The sequence below is a fragment of the Ranitomeya variabilis genome, chromosome 6 (assembly GCF_051348905.1).
Source record: "Ranitomeya variabilis isolate aRanVar5 chromosome 6, aRanVar5.hap1, whole genome shotgun sequence".
Lineage (NCBI taxonomy): Eukaryota > Metazoa > Chordata > Amphibia > Anura > Dendrobatidae > Ranitomeya > Ranitomeya variabilis.
This window is the reverse complement of record NC_135237.1, coordinates 529,910,141-529,927,384: the sequence shown is the minus strand read 5'-3', so window position 1 is coordinate 529,927,384 and position 17,244 is coordinate 529,910,141.

Sequence of the window (17,244 nt, the reverse complement as noted above, 5' to 3'; positions counted from 1 at the left end):
GAAGAGTAATTCTCTTTGATTACTTTTTCAAAGAGGGCAGTCAGGTATGTACATGCGGAATAACATTTTTTGGTCATTATATCATGTGTATTTTACATTTTTCACCAGTTTTACAATCTGCAAACTCTATTTCCAATTTGCAGTTGTCTCTGAGCTAGTGAGTGGTGACTAGCTGCTATATTCTCTCCAACACATAGCAGACACAGACATGAGATATTCCTGTCTTTCCATTTGTGAGTTATAATTGTTTAGAAGCAATAGCAGCATGGAGGATGTAATAAAGCCGTACTGACTAGGGTTGAGCGACTTTCATTTTTTTAAGATCGAGTAGGGTTTTGGGAAACCCGATTTTGTCCAGAGTCGAGTCGAGTGCAGTCGGCCGATTATCGCTAAAAGTCGGGGATCGACCGAAACACGAAACCCAATGCAAGTCAATGGGGAAGCATAGTCGGCAGTGAGTGGAGGCCAGGAAAACACCTACAGTGCCCATTTTAATGCCAAAAACATCCATTCTTGTTTCTGAAGCTTGCCAATCTTAATTAACTGTATAATAATAGTTGGGCATAGGGAATTGGGGGAAAGTTGTGGGGGGAGTAGGGCTGGCTCAAGTTTTTCGTGGGCCCAGGAAATGCGGACTACGTCACGGCGGTGTTGCAGGGAAAGGTAAGTATTTAAAAGTTGCAAGTGCTGTGATCCTGAGCAAGCAGGGGGGGGCCCACTCGTTCGCATTGCCACTGGCACAGGGCCCCTCAAATTACGGCGGTGTGTTTGCATGGCGGGGGCGCCTCCCACCAGCAGCGACACTTTTGCGTACTCTGAGGGGCCCTGTGCCAGTGACGTCGCCAACGAGTATGCCCCCCCACCTGATGAAGGAACCTGCACTTTCATCTGCACCTTCCTCTTTGTCCCTGTGTAAGGTGGTATAACATGCGGGAAGGGGAACCTTACTTTCAGCAGGGTCAGATTCTGGCTGTGTAGAGTACAAGGGGAATGTAGTGGTCTAGGTCAATGTACCAGCAGACTCATTTAGCAGTGGCTGGGCAATGGGCAGGATGAGGAGGAAACAGATATAGGGCCAAAGAATAAAGTAGGCTACATGCAGTTCAAAATTGGTAACAGGACTAAACAGGCGGCATTGCTTTGTTCAGTGGAGTAGCAAACCCAAGAGCAGCAGACACTGTTTCAAGGGCCTAACCACACTAGTAGGCCAAATGCAGTTTAATATCTGATAGTATAGGGCGAAAGCCAGAATGTGGAAGCTCAGCTTTGTTCAGTTGAGGACAACACCAGGGAGGGGCAGACACCTTTAGTAGGCCGGAAAAGCCTATTGCATTTTTTAAAATGGTAATTTGGAGCAGAAGGTTGAAGCTCAGCTTTATTTAGTTGAGGGCAACACCAGGGAGGGGCAGAAGCCGTTAGTAGGCCCTAACCACCATTTTTTTTTTTTAAAACCACTTAATGAGAGCCGGAAGGTTGAAGCTCAGCTTTATTTAGTTGAGGACAACACCAGGCAGGGGCACACAGACAGACACCTTTAGTAGGCCGGAAAAGCCTATTGCATTTTTTAAAATGGTAATTTGGAGCAGAAGGTTGAAGCTCAGCTTTATTTAGTTGAGGGCAACACCAGGGAGGGGCAGAAGCCGTTAGTAGGCCCTAACCACCATTTTTTTTTTTTTAAACCACTTAATGAGAGCCTGAAGGTTGAAGCTCAGCTTTATTTAGTTGAGGACAACACCAGGCAGGGGCACACAGACAGACACCTTTAGTAGGCCGGAAAAGCCTATTGCATTTTTTAAAATGGTAATTTGGAGCAGAAGGTTGAAGCTCAGCTTTATTTAGTTGAGGACAACACCAGGCAGGGGCACACAGACAGACACCTTTAGTAGGCCGGAAAAGCCTATTGCATTTTTTAAAATGGTAATTTGGAGCAGAAGGTTGAAGCTCAGCTTTATTTAGTTTAGGGCAACACCAGGGAGGGGCAGAAGCCGTTAGTAGGCCCTAACCACCCTTTTTTTTTTTTAAAACCACTTAATGAGAGCCGGAAGGTTGAAGCTCAGCTTTATTTAGTTGAGGACAACACCAGGCAGGGGCACACAGACAGACACCTTTAGTAGGCCGGAAAAGCCTATTGCATTTTTTAAAATGGTATTTTGGAGCAGAAGGTTGAAGCTCAGCTTTATTTAGTTGAGGGCAACACCAGGGAGGGGCAGAAGCCGTTAGTAGGCCCTAACCACCATTTTTTTTTTTTAAAACCACTTAATGAGAGCCGGAAGGTTGAAGCTCAGCTATATTTAGTTGAGGACAACACCAGGCAGGGGCACACAGACAGACACCTTTAGTAGGCCGGAAAAGCCTATTGCATTTTTTAAAATGGTAATTTGGAGCAGAAGGTTGAAGCTCAGCTTTATTTAGTTGAGGGCAACACCAGGCAGGGGCACACAGACAGACACCTTTAGTAGGCCGGAAAAGCCTATTGCATTTTTTAAAATGGTAATTTGGAGCAGAAGGTTGAAGCTCAGCTTTATTTAGTTGAGGGCAACACCAGGGAGGGGCAGAAGCCGTTAGTAGGCCCTAACCACCATTTTTTTTTTTTAAAACCACTTAATGAGAGCCGGAAGGTTGAAGCTCAGCTTTATTTAGTTGAGGGCAACACCAGGGAGGGGCAGAAGCCGTTAGTAGGCCCTAACCAAAGTTGAAGGCCAAATGCAGTTTAATTTCTGATACTATAGGCCGAAAGCCAGAAGGTGGAAGCTCCGATTTAGACAGTGGAGGACAATTTGAATTAGGGACTGCAGACAGACTTAGTAGGCTGTCCCCTGTGGACCATGCATCCACCACATTAACCCATTGCGCCGTAATGGACACGTAATCTTCCGTGGCCATGCCTACAGGTCCATGCGTCTGTTGTCAGGTGCACCTTTGTACTCACAGATTGCCAGAGTGCATGGACAATGCGGTCTTCTACATGCTGGTGGAGGGTTGGGATGGCTTTTCTCGCAAAAGAAGTGTCGACTGGTTAGCTTGTAGCGTGGTACAGCGTAGTCCATCATGGCCTTATTAATAGTAAATAAAATATATAACTAGGCTCTATGAACTTTTAAATAGGTTCCAGGGGTACACGGGCAGCATTGGTGTGGTCAGTGGAGGAGTATTGCAAGTAGGGGCTGCAGACAGGCTATCAAAGGCCTAAAATAACAAACAGTAGGCAGTCATGGCAGTTTTACATCGGTTACATGGATACACAGGCAGGCACTCCAGGCAGCATTGTGGTCAGTGGAGGAGTATTGCAAGTAGGGGCCGCAGACAGGCTATCAAAGGCCTAAAATAACAAACAATAGGCTCATTGCAGTTTTACAGCGGTTACATGGATAGACGGGCAGGCAGCTTGGTGGTGAGTGGAGGAGTATTTAAAGTAGGGACCGCAGACAGGCTATCAAAGGCCTAACATAACAAACAATAGGCTCATGGCAGTTTTACAGCGGTTACATGGATACACGGGCAGGCAGCTTGGTGGTCAGTGGAGGAGTATTTAAAGTAGGGACCGCAGACAGGCTTCAAAGGCCTAACATAAGAAAATGGGCTGGCTGTAGGCACTTTATAATTGGTTCCAGGGGTACACGGGCAGCAGTGGTCTGGTCAGTGGAGGACTAGTGGAAGGAGGGACCGCAGACAGGCTTCAAAGGCCTAACATAAAAAAATGGGCTGGCTGTAGGCACTTTATAATTGGTTCCAGGGGTACACGGGCAGCAGTGGTCTGGTCAGTGGAGGACTAGTGGAAGGAGGGACCGCAGACAGGCTTCAAAGGCCTAAAATAACAAACAATAGGCTCATGGCAGTTTTACAGCGGTTACATGGATACACGGGCAGGCAGCTTGGTGGTCAGTGGAGGAGTATTTAAAGTAGGGACCGCAGACAGGCTTCAAAGGCCTAACATAAGAAAATGGGCTGGCTGTAGGCACTTTATAATTGGTTCCAGGGGTACACGGGCAGCAGTGGTCTGGTCAGTGGAGGACTAGTGGAAGGAGGGACCGCAGACAGGCTTCAAAGGCCTAACATAAAAAAATGGGCTGGCTGTAGGCACTTTATAATTGGTTCCAGGGGTACACGGGCAGCAGTGGTCTGGTCAGTGGAGGACTAGTGGAAGGAGGGACCGCAGACAAGCTTCAAAGGCCTAAAATAACAAACAATAGGCTCATGGCAGTTTTACAGCGGTTACATGGATACACGGGCAGGCAGCTTGGTGGTCAGTGGAGGAGTATTTAAAGTAGGGACCGCAGACAGGCTTCAAAGGCCTAACATAAGAAAATGGGCTGGCTGTAGGCACTTTATAATTGGTTCCAGGGGTACACGGGCAGCAGTGGTCTGGTCAGTGGAGGACTAGTGGAAGGAGGGACCGCAGACAGGCTTCAAAGGCCTAACATAAAAAAATGGGCTGGCTGTAGGCACTTTATAATTGGTTCCAGGGGTACACGGGCAGCAGTGGTCTGGTCAGTGGAGGACTAGTGGAAGGAGGGACCGCAGACAGGCTTCAAAGGCCTAAAATAACAAACAATAGGCTCATGGCAGTTTTACAGCGGTTACATGGATACACGGGCAGGCAGCTTGGTGGTCAGTGGAGGAGTATTTAAAGTAGGGACCGCAGACAGGCTTCAAAGGCCTAACATAACAAACAATAGGCTCATGGCAGTTTTACAGCGGTTACATGGATACACGGGCAGGCAGCTTGGTGGTCAGTGGAGGAGTATTTAAAGTAGGGACCGCAGACAGGCTTCAAAGGCCTAACATAAGAAAATGGGCTGGCTGTAGGCACTTTATAATTGGTTCCAGGGGTACACGGGCAGCAGTCGTCTGGCCAGTGGAGGACTAGTGGAAGGAGGGACCGCAGACAGGCTTCAAAGGCCTAACATAAAAAAATGGGCTGGCTGTAGGCACTTTATAATTGGTTCCAGGGGTACACGGGCAGCAGTGGTCTGGTCAGTGGAGGACTAGTGGAAGGAGGGACCGCAGACAGGCTTCAAAGGCCTAAAATAACAAACAATAGGCTCATGGCAGTTTTACAGCGGTTACATGGATACACGGGCAGGCAGCTTGGTGGTCAGTGGAGGAGTATTTAAAGTAGGGACCGCAGACAGGCTTCAAAGGCCTAACATAAGAAAATGGGCTGGCTGTAGGCACTTTATAATTGGTTCCAGGGGTACACGGGCAGCAGTGGTCTGGTCAGTGGAGGACTAGTGGAAGGAGGGACCGCAGACAGGCTTCAAAGGCCTAACATAAAAAAATGGGCTGGCTGTAGGCACTTTATAATTGGTTCCAGGGGTACACGGGCAGCAGTGGTCTGGTCAGTGGAGGACTAGTGGAAGGAGGGACCGCAGACAGGCTTCAAAGGCCTAAAATAACAAACAATAGGCTCATGGCAGTTTTACAGCGGTTACATGGATACACGGGCAGGCAGCTTGGTGGTCAGTGGAGGAGTATTTAAAGTAGGGACCGCAGACAGGCTTCAAAGGCCTAACATAACAAACAATAGGCTCATGGCAGTTTTACAGCGGTTACATGGATACACGGGCAGGCAGCTTGGTGGTCAGTGGAGGAGTATTTAAAGTAGGGACCGCAGACAGGCTTCAAAGGCCTAACATAAGAAAATGGGCTGGCTGTAGGCACTTTATAATTGGTTCCAGGGGTACACGGGCAGCAGTGGTCTGGCCAGTGGAGGACTAGTGGAAGGAGGGACCGCAGACAGGCTTCAAAGGCCTAACATAAAAAAATGGGCTGGCTGTAGGCACTTTATAATTGGTTCCAGGGGTACACGGGCAGCAGTGGTCTGGTCAGTGGAGGACTAGTGGAAGGAGGGACCGCAGACAGGCTTCAAAGGCCTAAAATAACAAACAATAGGCTCATGGCAGTTTTACAGCGGTTACATGGATACACGGGCAGGCAGCTTGGTGGTCAGTGGAAAAGTATTTAAAGTAGGGACCGCAGACAGGCTTCAAAGGCCTAACATAAGAAAATGGGCTGGCTGTAGGCACTTTATAATTGGTTCCAGGGGTACACGGGCAGCAGTGGTCTGGTCAGTGGAGGACTAGTGGAAGGAGGGACCGCAGACAGGCTTCAAAGGCCTAACATAAAAAAATGGGCTGGCTGTAGGCACTTTATAATTGGTTCCAGGGGTACACGGGCAGCAGTGGTCTGGTCAGTGGAGGACTAGTGGAAGGAGGGACCGCAGACAGGCTTCAAAGGCCTAAAATAACAAACAATAGGCTCATGGCAGTTTTACAGCGGTTACATGGATACACGGGCAGGCAGCTTGGTGGTCAGTGGAGGAGTATTTAAAGTAGGGACCGCAGACAGGCTTCAAAGGCCTAACATAAGAAAATGGGCTGGCTGTAGGCACTTTATAATTGGTTCCAGGGGTACACGGGCAGCAGTGGTCTGGTCAGTGGAGGACTAGTGGAAGGAGGGACCGCAGACAGGCTTCAAAGGCCTAACATAAAAAAATGGGCTGGCTGTAGGCACTTTATAATTGGTTCCAGGGGTACATGGGCAGCAGTGGTCTGGCCAGTGGAGGACTAGTGGAAGGAGGGACCGCAGACAGGCTTCAAAGGCCTAACATAAAAAAATGGGCTGGCTGTAGGCACTTTATAATTGGTTCCAGGGGTACACGGGCAGCAGTGGTCTGGTCAGTGGAGGACTAGTGGAAGGAGGGACCGCAGACAGGCTTCAAAGGCCTAAAATAACAAACAATAGGCTCATGGCAGTTTTACAGCGGTTACATGGATACACGGGCAGCTTGGTGGTGAGTGGAGGAGTAGTGCAAGGAGTGTCTGTCCCAGTACTCCCAAAATATAAATAGATGTTAATGTCTCGCAAAACAACCAAAACAAAAAAAAAGGTGGCATACTTAGGTACAGGGGTGGGCTCATCTGCTGAGTTTCTGACATAGTAATTTGGCAGTAACTATTTAATGGTGCCAATATAGGACACAGACACAGACTACTTTAAGTTGCATCGTAGATGTCTACAAATTTGTATTGTCAGTGCCAGACATTGAATGATGTCAGCGAATAGACTAAAGATTGGTGGAGCTGTGCGACATAATTTTGCATGTGGTAGAGCACATTTTGAGCTGGGTTAGGGGGGAACTCTCTAGAGGCCGGCGGGACCGCCCCAGGGCCCCTCATGTTACAACGGTGTGTCTGACGTTGGGTGTGCACCACCACCGCCAGAGACACTACATTGTACTATGAGGGACCCAGTAGCAATGCCGTCAACCAAAAGCGAGCACACCCACCTCTTCAGACAAACAGCAGTCTCACGGGTGCTTGCGCCAAGTCGCGATACCACGGCCCCGTGTGGGGAGTTTGGCCATTTAGGGAGGTGTAAACATGTCGTATGCTGTACAATCAGCTGCAGCAAATTAGACATTAGAAAAGTAATTCACAGGCAAGAGCCTTTCATAGGAAAGCTAGGTGTCGGCCGGGCAAGGTGGGGCAAAAGATTTCGAAATCCAGTTGTGGTTCATTTTAATGAATGTTAGATCGTCAACATTTTGGGTAGCCAGACGAGTCCTTTTTTCGGTTAATATTGAACCTGCAGCACTGAATACTCTTTCTGATAGGACACTTGCTGCCGGGCAAGCAAGCTCCTGCAATGCATATTCTGCCAATTCTGGCCAGGTGTCTAATTTGGAGGCCCAGTAATCAAATGGGAATGACGGTTGAGGGAGAACATCGATAAGGGATGAAAAATAGTTAGTAACCATACTGGACAAATGTTGTCTCCTGTCACTTTCAATTGATGCAGCAGTACCTGTCCTGTCTGCGGTCATAGCAAAATCACTCCACAACCTGGTCAGAAAACCCCTCTGTCCAACGCCACTTCTGATGTGTGCACCCCTAACACTCCTAGTCTGCTGCCCCCTGGAGCTCGTGTGAGAACGATCACGTGCGCTGTGTGCTGGGAATGCCTGAAGCAAACGGTCAACAAGAGTTGATTGTTTGGTTGCTAATATTAGTTCCAAGTTCTCATGTGGCATAATATTTTGCAATTTGCCTTTATAGCGTGGATCAAGGAGGCAGGCCAACCAGTAATCGTCATCGTTCATCATTTTCGTAATGCGTGTGTCCCTTTTTAGGATACGTAAGGCATAATCCGCCATGTGGGCCAAAGTTCCAGTTGTCAAATCTCCGGTTGTGATTGGTTGAGGGGCAGTTGCAGGCAAATCTACGTCACTTGTGTCCCTCAAAAAACCAGAACCCGGCCGTGACACGCAACCAATTTCCTGTGCCCCCGGGAAAGGTTCGGCATTAAAAATATACTCATCCCCATCATCCTCCTCGTCCTCCACCTCCTCTTCGCCCGCTACCTCGTCCTGTACACTGCCCTGACCAGACAATGGCTGACTGTCATCAAGGCTTTCCTCTTCCTCTGGTGCAGACGCCTGCTCCTTTATGTGCGTCAAACTTTGCATCAGCAGACGCATTAGGGGGATGCTCATGCTTATTACGGCATTGTCTGCACTAACCAGCCGTGTGCATTCCTCAAAACACTGAAGGACTTGACACATGTCTTGTATCTTAGACCACTGCACACCTGACAACTCCATGTCTGCCATCCTACTGCCTGCCCGTGTATCCTCCCACAAATAAATAACAGCACGCCTCTGTTCGCACAGTCTCTGAAGCATGTGCAGTGTTGAGTTCCACCTTGTTGCAACGTCTATGATTAGGCGATGCTGGGGAAGGTTCAAAGACCGCTGATAGGTCTGCATACGGCTGGCGTGTACAGGCGAACGTCGGATATGTGAGCAAAGTGCACGCACTTTGAGGAGCAGGTCGGAGAACCCAGGATAAGTTTTCAATAAGCACTGCACCACCAGGTTTAAGGTGTGAGCCAGGCAAGGAATGTGTTTCAGTTGGGAAAGGGAGATGGCAGCCATGAAATTCCTTCCGTTATCACTCACTACCTTGCCTGCCTCAAGATCTACTGTGCCCAGCCACGACTGTGTTTCTTGTTGCAAGAACTCGGACAGAACTTCCGCGGTGTGTCTGTTGTCGCCCAAGCACTTCATAGCCAATACAGCCTGCTGACGCTTGGCAGTAGCTGGCCCATAATGGGACAACTGGTGTGCAACAGTGTCATCTGCCGATGGAGTGGTTGGCAGACTGCGTTCTGTGGAAGAGCTGTAGCTTCTGCAGCAGGACGAGGAGGAGGAGGAGGAGGGGGTGCGAACGCCTACAGCCAACTGTTTCCTAGACCGTGGGCTAGGCACAACTGTCCCTAAATTGATGTCGCCTGTGGACCCTGCATCCACCACATTCACCCAGTGTGCCGTGATGGACACATAACGTCCCTGGCCATGCCTACTGGTCCATGCATCTGTAGTCAGGTGCACCTTTGTACTCACAGATTGCCTGAGTGCATGGACGATGCGCTGTTTAACATGCTGGTGCAGGGCTGGGATGGCTTTTCTGGAAAAAAAGTGTCGACTGGGTAGCTCGTATCGTGGTTCAGCGTACTCCATCAGGGCTTTGAAAGCTTCGCTTTCAACTAACCGGTAGGGCATCATCTCTAACGAGATTAGTCTAGCTATGTGGGCGTTAAAACACTGTGTACGCGGATGCGAGGATAAGTACTTCCTTTTTCTAACCAGAGTCTCATGTAGGTTGAGCTGGACTGGAGAGCTGGAGATCGTGGAACTTTCGGGTGTGCCGGTGTACATGGCAGACTGAGAGACGGTTGGAGACGGTATTGTTTCCGCCGGTGCCCTAGATGCAATATTTCCTCCTACAAAACTGGTGATTCCCTGACCCTGACTGCTTTTGGCTGGCAAAGAAACCTGCACAGATACTGCCGGTGGTGCGGAAAATGGTGGCCTTACAGTGACGGAAGGGATGTTGCGTTGCTGACTAGCTTCATTGGCCGAGGGTGCTACAACCTTGAGGGACGTTTGGTAGTTAGTCCAGGCTTGAAAATGCATGGTGGTTAAGTGTCTATGCATGCAACTAGTATTTAGACTTTTCAGATTCTGACCTCTGCTTAAGCTAGTTGAACATTTTTGACAGATGACTTTGCGCTGATCAGTTGGATGTTGTTTAAAAAAATGCCAGACTGCACTCTTCCTAGACTCGGATCCCTTTTCAGGGATTGCAGACTGAGCTTTAACCGGATGGCAACGCTGTGCTCCAACAGGTTTTGGCTTTGACACGCGTTTTGGGCCAGATACGGGCCCGGCAGATGGAACCTGTTGCGATGTTGATGCCTGCTGCGGCCCCTCCTCCACCTCCGCTTCTGAACTACTGCCGCCTGCACCCTGTTCCCCCAATGGCTGCCAATCGGGGTCAATAACTGGGTCATCTATTACCTCCTCTTCGAGCTCGTGTGCAACTTCGTCTGTGTCACTGTGTCGGTCGGTGGTATAGCGTTCGTGGCGGGGCAACATAGTCTCATCAGGGTCTGATTGTGGATCTGTACCCTGAGAGGGCAATGTGGTGGTCTGAGTCAAAGGAGCAGCATAGTACTCTGGCTGTGGCTGTGCATCAGTGCACTCCATGTCAGAATATACTTGTAATGGGCATGGCCTGTTAAATGTTTCACTTTCTAAGCCAGGGACGGTATGTGTAAAGAGCTCCATGGAGTGACCCGTTGTGTCGCCTGCTGCATCCTTCTCTCTTGTTGTAGTTTTTGCTGAGGAGGACAAGGAAGCGACTTGTCCCTGACCGTGAACATCCACAAGCGACGCGCTGCTTTTACATTTACCAGTTTCGGAAGAGGAGGCAAAAGAGCTAGAGGCTGAATCTGCAATGTAAGCCAAAACTTGCTGTTGCTGCTCCGCCTTTAAAAGCGGTTTTCCTACTCCCAGAAAAGAGAGCGTTCGAGGCCTTGTGTAGCCTGACGACGAAACTGGCTCCACAGCTCCAGACTTAGGTGGAATATTTTTATCCCCACGACCACCTGATGCTCCACTACCACTACCATCATTACCAGCTGACAATGAACGCCCACGACGACCTCTTGCACCAGACTTCCTCATTGTTTTAAAATCTTAACCAAAGTAACTTTATTTGTTGCTGTCAAACAACTTACACGGTGAGCTATAACTTCAGTATGATTTCAATATCCCTTAACAGGTTGGTGAGACCACAAGGAAAATCAGGCACAATGTTACACACTCTGTTTTCTGTGGCACAAAATCACAGAGATGACACACACGCAGGACTGTCACTCAAGCACTAATGTCAATATTAATCTCCCACCTAATTTATTTTTTTTTTTTTCTCAGGGAGACTTTAGAAACCAAATAATATTAAAAAAAAAAAAAAAAAAAAGGCTTTCTATGGCCCACAATTAGAGAGAGAGAGGTGGCACACCCAGGAGTCAAGACTGGCGCACAAGCTGAAAGGGCAATATTACTCTCCCACTGTTTTTTTAAGTTTTTTTTTTATTTCAGGGAGACTTTAGAAACCAAATAATATAAAAAAAAAAAAAAAAAAAAAAAAAAAATAGGCTTTCTATAGCCCACTGAATGATAGAGAGAGGTGGCACACCCAGGAGTCAAGACTGGCACACAAGCTGAAAGGGCAATATTACTCTCCCACTGTTTTTTTATGTTTTTTTTTTTTTTTCAGGGAGACTTTAGAAACCAAATAATATTTAAAAAAAAATTAAAAAAAATAGGCTTTCTATAGCCCACTGAATGAGAGATAGCACACACAGCAGTGGCACACAAGCCCTGACTGAGGCCAATATTTTTCTCCCACTGATTGATGTAGTGTTTTTGTGTTGAGGTAGATTTTAGAACACAAATCAAGGAAAAAAAAAAATGCTTTCTATGGCCCACTGAATGAGAGAGAGGTGGCACACCCAGGAGTCAAGACTGGCACACAAGCTGAAAGGGCAATATTACTCTCCCACTGTTTTTTTATGTTTTTTTTTTTTTTAAGGGAGACTTTAGAAACCCAATAATATTTAAAAAAAAAAATAAATAGGCTTTCTATGGCCCACTGAATGAGAGGGAGAGAGGTGGCACACCCAGGAGTCAAGACTGGCACACAAGCTGAAAGGGCAATATTACTCTCCCACTGTTTTTTTATGTATTTTTTGTTTTTTAAGGGAGACTTTAGAAACCCAATAATATTTAAAAAAATAAATAAATAGGCTTTCTATGGCCCACTGAATGAGAGGGAGAGAGGTGGCACACCCAGGAGTCAAGACTGGCACACAAGCTGAAAGGGCAATATTACTCTCCCACTGTTTTTTTATGTATTTTTTGTTTTTTAAGGGAGACTTTAGAAACCCAATAATATTTAAAAAAAAAAATAAATAGGCTTTCTATGGCCCACTGAATGAGAGGGAGAGAGGTGGCACACCCAGGAGTCAAGACTGGCACACAAGCTGAAAGGGCAATATTACTCTCCCACTGTTTTATTATGTATTTTTTGTTTTTTAAGGGAGACTTTAGAAACCCAATAATATTTAAAAAAAAAATAAATAGGCTTTCTATGGCCCACTGAATGAGAGGGAGAGAGGTGGCACACCCAGGAGTCAAGCCTGGCACACAAGCTGAAAGGGCAATATTACTCTCCCACTGTTTTTTTATGTATTTTTTGTTTTTTAAGGGAGACTTTAGAAACCCAATAATATTTAAAAAAAAAAATAAATAGGCTTTCTATGGCCCACTGAATGAGAGGGAGAGAGGTGGCACACCCAGGAGTCAAGACTGGCACACAAGCTGAAAGGGCAATATTACTCTCCCACTGTTTTTTTAGGTATTTTTTTTTTCAGGGAGACTTTAGAAACCAAATAATATTAAAAAAAAAAAAAAAAAAAAATAGGCTTGCTATAGCCCACTGAATGAGAGATAGCACACACAGCAGTGGCACACAAGCCCTGACTGAGGCCAATATTTTTCTCCCACTGATTGATGTAGTGTTTTTGTGTTGAGGTAGAATTTAGAACACAAATCACGGAAAAAATAAATAGGCTTTCTATGGCCCACTCAGTGAGAGATGGCACACACAGGGATGGCACTGTAGCAGAAATGCCAATCTTAATCTCCCACAAAAAAAACAAAAAAAAAACAGGGACTGTCCTACAATTACTATCTCCCTGCAGTAATGTAAGCCAGGTATGGCAGGCAGCAATAGGAGTGGACTGATGCACAAATTAAATAAAAAGTGTGGACAAACAAAAAAGATAGCTGTGCAGAAAGGAAGGAACAAGAGGATATGTGCTTTGAAAAAAGCAGTTGGTTTCCACAGTGGCATACACACAGCAATACAGCTATCACGGAGCCTTCTAGGGCAGCCCAATGAGCTACAGCGCTGAGGGGAAAAAAAAAAAAAATAGCTTCCACAGTCCCTGCACACCGAAGGTGGTGTTGGACAGTGGAAATCGCTGCAGCACAAGCGGTTTGGTGGTTAGTGGACCCTGCCTAACGCTCTCCCTGCTTCTGACGAAGCGGCAGCAACCTGTCCCTAAGCTCAGATCAGCAGCAGTAAGATGGCGGTCGGCGGGAACGCCCCTTTATAGCCCCTGTGACGCCGCAGACAGCAAGCCAATCACTGCAATGCCCTTCTCTAAGATGGTGGGGACCAGGATCTATGTCATCACGCTGCCCACACTCTGCGTTCACCTTCATTGGCTGAGAAATGGCGCTTTTCGCGTCACTGAAACGCGACTTTGGCGCGAAAGTCGCGTACCGCATGGCCGACAAGCACAGGGGTCGGATCGGGTTTCATGAGACGCCGACTTAGCCAAAAGTCGGCGACTTTTGAAAATGATCGACCCGTTTCGCTCAACCCTAGTACTGACTAATTTAGCTACGAATATGACACCGAAATGATATAAAATAATTATTAATAAGCAGTAGCACTATCTGCAAGGTAAATTTTAGCTGATTTTTAGAATTATGTGTTTGATGAGACAGTGAATGCAGAAGTTTATAAGTGGAGATAGAAGATGTAGCTCAAAAGTGGAGAAAAAAGATTTTGTTTGAATGAGACATATTACAAAGTTTATATTATTTGCTTGCACTAACAATTGATACTAAGTTTGTTAAACCTATAGTGACCATTTTTTATGATTATACATTGCTTATATAACATCATCATATTCTGCAGCACTTTACACACATTATATTTGCTGTTTCCAATGGGGATCACAATCTAAATTCCCTATCAGTATGTTGTTGCAATATGTGAGAAAACCTGAGAACCCGGAGGAAACCCACACAAACAAACAGAGAATATAGAAACTTCATTCAGATGTTGTCCTTTGTGTGATTGGAACCCAGGACCCCAGACCATTTAAAGGGAAAGTGCAATACCTAAAATGTCCTTAATAAATATATTTCTTTCACCCTAAACACTTTTATAATTAGAATTATAATAAATGACGCTACACTTTTTTCTACACAGATAATTCTTGAAAGAGTGACACCACTGCCATCTCTCAGCATTCATCACAGCCTTCAAATACATTTTCATAATGGGGTAGTAATGGTGTCACTCACCCTGCTTCTATCACCACTCCCTGATGACAACTTGTTTCATACCATGAAGCTGAGGCAGCAAGGACAGTGGCAGAGTACTGGAGCTAAATTCACTTCTCCCACAGCTTCTAAAATCACAGTGGATTCATGATATCTTCAGTGTAACCCCTTGATGACGTCTTGATCCAGGCAGGGTGGTAGATGCTGCGAGAAAGTGAGCGCAGGCAAAGCCTCCTTATGATGACTTGTTTGTTGGAGTCTGAAAGGAAGTCAAATAAAAACCACATTCAGGATTAACATGATAAGGAGAAGTATAGGGTATTTTATAATAAAGCAAATTGAAAAAAGTGTTTAGGGAGCAAAAATAGATATTTATAAGGGACATTTTAGGTATTGGACTATCTGTTTACCGTATATACTCGAGTATAAGCCGACCCAAGTATAAGCCGACCCCCTTAATTTTGCCACAAAAAACTGGGAAAACTTATTGACTCGAGTATAAGCCTAGGGTGGAAAATACAGCAGCTACCGGTGAATTTCAAAAATAAAAATAGATGCTCCATACCGTTCATTATTGCCCCAAAGGAGGTTCCATATAAAGCTGTGCCATATATAATGCTCCATACCGTTGATTATTGCCCCATAGATGCTCCATATATAGCTGTGCCATATAGAATGCTCTGCACCGTTCATTATGGCCCCATAGATGCTCCTTATAAAGCTGTGCCATATATAATGCTCTGCACCATTCATTATGGCCCCATAGATGCCCTATATACAATGCTCTGCACCGTTCATTATGGCCCCATAGATGCTCCATATAAAGCAGTGCCATATATGCTCTGCACTGTTCATTATGGCCCCATAGATGCTCCTTATTAAGCTGTGCCATATATGCTCTGCACTGTTCATTGTTGCCCCATAGATGTGCCATATAAATCTGTGCCATATATAATGCTCTGCACCATTGCCCCATAGATGTGCCATATAAATCTGTGCCATATATAGTGCTCTGCACCGTTGCCCCATAGATGTGCCATATAAATCTGTGCCATATATAGTGCTCTGCACCGTTGCCCCATAGATACTCCACATAAATCTGTGCCATATATAATGCTCTGCACCGTTGCCCCATAGATGTGCCATATAAATCTGTGCCATATATAATGCTCTGCACCGTTGCCCCATACATACTCCACATAAATCTGTGCCATATATAACGCTGCTGCTGCAATAAAAAAAAAGCACATACTCACCTTTCTTGCTTGCAGCTCCTCAGCGTCCCTTCCCGGCGTCTCTCCGCACTGACTGATCAGGCAGAGGGCGGCGCGCACACTATATGCGTCATCGCACCCTCTGACCTGAACAGTCAGAACAAGAGGACGCGAAGACAGAGCGGTGCCCGGCGTGTGGAACGTGGACAGGTGAATATAAAATACTCACCTAGTCCCGGCGATCCTGACGCTCCCCCTGCCTGTCACACTGTCTCCGGGTGCCGCAGCCTCTTCCTCTGTCAGCGGTCACCGGCACCGCTGATTAGAGAAATGAATTTGCAGCTCCACCCCTATGGGAGTGGAGTCCATAATCATTTCTCTAATGAGCGGTCCCACGTGACCGCTGTACAGGGGAAGAGCTGTGGCACCCGAAGACAGTGTGACAGGTGGGGTGAGCGTCAGGATCGCCGGGACTAGGTGAGTATGCCTCAGCGCCCTCTCCCCCTCACCCGCCGACCCCACCGCCGACCGTGACTTGAGTATAAGCTGAGAGGGGCACTTTCAGCCCAAAAATTTGGGCTGAAAATCTCGGCTTATACTCGAGTATATACGGTAATTACAGGAATAGTACCATAAGACAATGGTATCAAGTCCTAAATTTGGTGCAAATTTTTGTCATTCACCACCAGCTGAATGCAACAATTGCCTGTATTACACATGTCTGAAATTAGACTTAATTTCTCTTTCTACCATCATACGTGGGAACTTTAGTGTCTTAACCAAGCTATTTGCATAACTGTGATCATAATGTTAATTTGCATATGCAATGCGAGGTTAGACAATTAAAAATATAAGGGTTAAAATCTCCCTGTATAGAAAAATCAGACATCAATAAATATGTAAAATATAATAGTAGTACACCACTGGCAAAGACAAATATCCAGCCGAGTAGCTTCAGATGCCCAAGAGTTGGGAGTTAGTGGTAAGGGATAATGAAAGGAATATGTCCTTGGACAGATTAAAGGAAACAAATAGGGCGATAAGTGGAGACAAGAGAAGAGAGATGGGTAGGTGCAGACTTGATGAGGGCTTTGAAGGTTAAAATTAGAAATTCAAATTGAATCTTGGAAGAAACAGGCTCAGGCTGCAAGAGTCACATTTGAAAAACAATTAAAGAAAAAACACTGTACACTGACAATGGTATGAAATTTTGCCTGAAGACTGGAAGTCACATGGTTAATGTATACATATACTGTATCTATAAAAAAAGACACATACATTTTTTTTCAACATCTGACATGAAATTAGAATAGATCTTTTCTGTTTTAGGTCAATTAGGATTATCATAATTATTAATATTTGCCAAATGCCGGAATAATGAGAGCGAGAGAGAATGTTTTAAGACATTTTTATAACTTACTGCAAAGTCAAAAGTTTACATACATTTCATTAATATTTGAAACTTCTGGTTTCAATTGTATATTGTATATAAGGGTTTGTGGTGATACAATAGCTGTTGTTGACAGTGGATGACAAAGGCAA